Here is a 3197-nt window from a genome sequence, read left to right on the forward strand (position 1 = left end):
GTGAAAAACAGTATGTGAGCCGAGTAGTATGTTCAAATTCATAGTATTCATAAAACAGTAGGTGAAAAGCTCCTGGATGACCTACTACTTCCGGTGAGATTCTGAAGTGTGCATACGATGGACAGTTTACTATCCCATGAGGCCACGGGAGGGGATTTATGAATGGCAGTGAAGCGACGCAACTGACGCTGGTAAGTCACATGATAATGACACCATGGCAGATGTAGTACATCCAAATTTCATTCATACTACACACATTTATACTCTCTATATACTTTTTTAACGGTTGTGAAGTAAGTTTCAAACCAAATGTAGTACTTACTAGGCTATATAGTATGTGATTTCGGATGCGGCATGTGTCTGTGTCTCAATAGCGCAGTATACTGCATACATAGGCAGCTGCCTTCTAGGTAAGCATTGGAACTCTAATGATTCTTTTAGTACTTGAACAAAAAAGAGAACTGATTCAATCACAGAGTGAGTCGTTATACTGATTCAAACTGATTTGTGAGCCTTTTTGATCGCTTCAGTAAAAAGAATCAGTTAAAATTCATTCATTTATTTTGCTTGTTTGTTTGTTTTTCCATGTACAATTATATTGTAAAACTAAGTATTCTACAAATTACTATTTTTATTGATACTTTACAGTATAGAATCAAATTTACATACAGTATATCAGTTCTGTTGACTCGTTCACCATCTTGATGAATTTTATACATTGTACAGTTTACAAATTTACTTACAATTATCATCAACAAAGCCTACAATGTTTTAGACACATTTAATCTTTTTTTGTTTTAAATAAAAGAAATATATTTATGACAAAAATAGAGTAAAAAAGTTTGGGAAGGAAGTTTTTTATTTATAATTTATTTAGATTTTTCTATGATAGATAGAGGTGGGAAAAACAACGACAAATAAAAAAAACACATTTATAAATAAAAAAACTATATAAATAATATATTAAATAAAAATGAATATTTAAGAAATAATATGAATAAATAAATGCAGGATACATATAGGCCTATATATATATATATATATATATATATATATATATACACACACACACACAGTATATATATAAAATTAAATAAAAATAGAAAATATATTTAGATTTAATAAATAATATTAATAAATAAATGCAGGATAAAAATAAATAAATAACTTCAGACAAAATTGATATGATGTAAATAAAAATAGAAAATATATTTAGATTTTTTTATGATACACACAAGGAGAAATAAAAAAATATATGCATTTATAAATTAAATAAATGAATTTAAACAAATAAATTAAAACTAAATGGAGATTAAAATAAAAACAGAAAACAAATAATCAGTTAAAATATAAAAGTGAAAAGAAACTCATCTGACATTTTCAGATGATTCTGATGGCCTCACAGAGCATCACGTTCGTCAAGCGCACAGAGAAGAAGACACGCACGCACACGCGTCCCGCCCTCTCAGACTGCTGATGCTGCCGCTCGCGGTGTGAGGTTGGAGGGCGGTGCTGTTCACCCATTAACCCTACTCCAGTTTTACGAGCGCCGCGGCCTCGTCCACGCCAACATAAATACACGCGCTGGCCAAGCGCAGGATAATTATTTAGTGCTCGGCGGCCTCATCTCTCCCCCTCCCAGCGCGCATATCCACGGCCCTATCTGTTGATCTGACATTATTTACGGTTTACTGTTATTGTCCAGAACAGAAACTTATTAAAGTGCAGTTATTAAACGTTCTCGCAGGGGCAAGATCTGCCGTAAATCTAACGTTTCCCAGAGTCCGTCGGACCCTAATGGATGGTTATGGTTATCTAGTTGAGTTGTTTGCGCAAAAATGCTGTTCCCCACCAGAAAGAGACGATGTAATCGGGTTTTATAAGAATTATTAAGCGTCTTCGACATGCGCTGCAGTAAAGATGATTTGGATTAAGGGGTTTTTATGTGATGAACTGTGTTTTTGTGGCCTCCCTTTAAACCACCTAGTCATCTCTTGCGCCTTCTCAAGTCATCAAGTTTAAAAGTGTACAGCAACATCAGGAACAGCATACTTCCATAATACTCAACATACTATTTTAGTAGTTTTCAGTATGTATACTGCGCAGGGTTATTCTAGTTAACTAAAACTAAAAACATAAAAACATTTCCATTTTATTTCTACGGAGCCCTGCACATGACATTGTATGTGTATTATGGTGACAATACGTCCTCTTTTTCCCGGACATGTCCTGGCCAGGATTTCTAAATAGCCTAAAATGGCTTGAGCCCCTGCCCCTTTAATCGTGAAACTGAAAGTGCCCTTTTCGGTTGTATCGAGGTGTCCCCGGAACGTGATTTCTAAGTGGAGGTCTGTGCACGCCACTGTTCCTGTTGACAGTCCTCATGCATTCAAATGTTGTTGTATTTGCAATGCTTTGACCGTTCTCTGTAGATCCCGCCTTCTCGCAAGCCGTGATTGGTCGATTATGTACAGTGCCTGCATGCTATTGGTCAAATTACTTTTCAGTCATTACCTTCAAGTATGAAAACAAAGCCAAAACGGCGACATTTTAGGCAATTTAGTCCTGGCCAGGAAAAATAGGACATATGGTCACCCTAATGTATATCGTTCCCACAACTTACTAATACGTCATCACGTTTTACTAATTTGTTCCCTCGTTTTAAATAAATCGTGCGCTTGATATAATAATTCGGTCCATTGTTTTACTAAATTGTGCGCACGATATAATAATTTGTTCCCTTGTATTACTAAATTGTGCGCTCAATATAATAATTCGGTCCATTGTTTTACTAAATTGTGCGCACGATATAATAATTTGTTCCCTACTTTTACTAAATTGTGCGCACAATATAATAATTCGGTCCATTGTTTTACTAAATTGTGCGCACAATATAATAATTCGGTCCATTGTTTTACTAAATTGTGCGCACGATATAATAATTTGTTCCCTACATTTACTAAATTGTGCGCTCAATATAATAATTCGTTTCCTTGTTTTACTAAATTGTGCGCTCAATATAATAATTCGGTCCATTGTTTTACTAAATTGTGCGCACGATATAATAATTTGTTCCCTACATTTACTAAATTGTGCGCTCAATATAATAATTTGTTTCCTTGTTTTACTAAATTGTGCGCTCAATATAATAATTCGGTCCATTGTTTAACTAAATTGTGCGCACGATATAATAATTT

Source organism: Ctenopharyngodon idella, chromosome 24, assembly GCF_019924925.1.
Source record: "Ctenopharyngodon idella isolate HZGC_01 chromosome 24, HZGC01, whole genome shotgun sequence".
Classification (NCBI taxonomy): domain Eukaryota; kingdom Metazoa; phylum Chordata; class Actinopteri; order Cypriniformes; family Xenocyprididae; genus Ctenopharyngodon; species Ctenopharyngodon idella.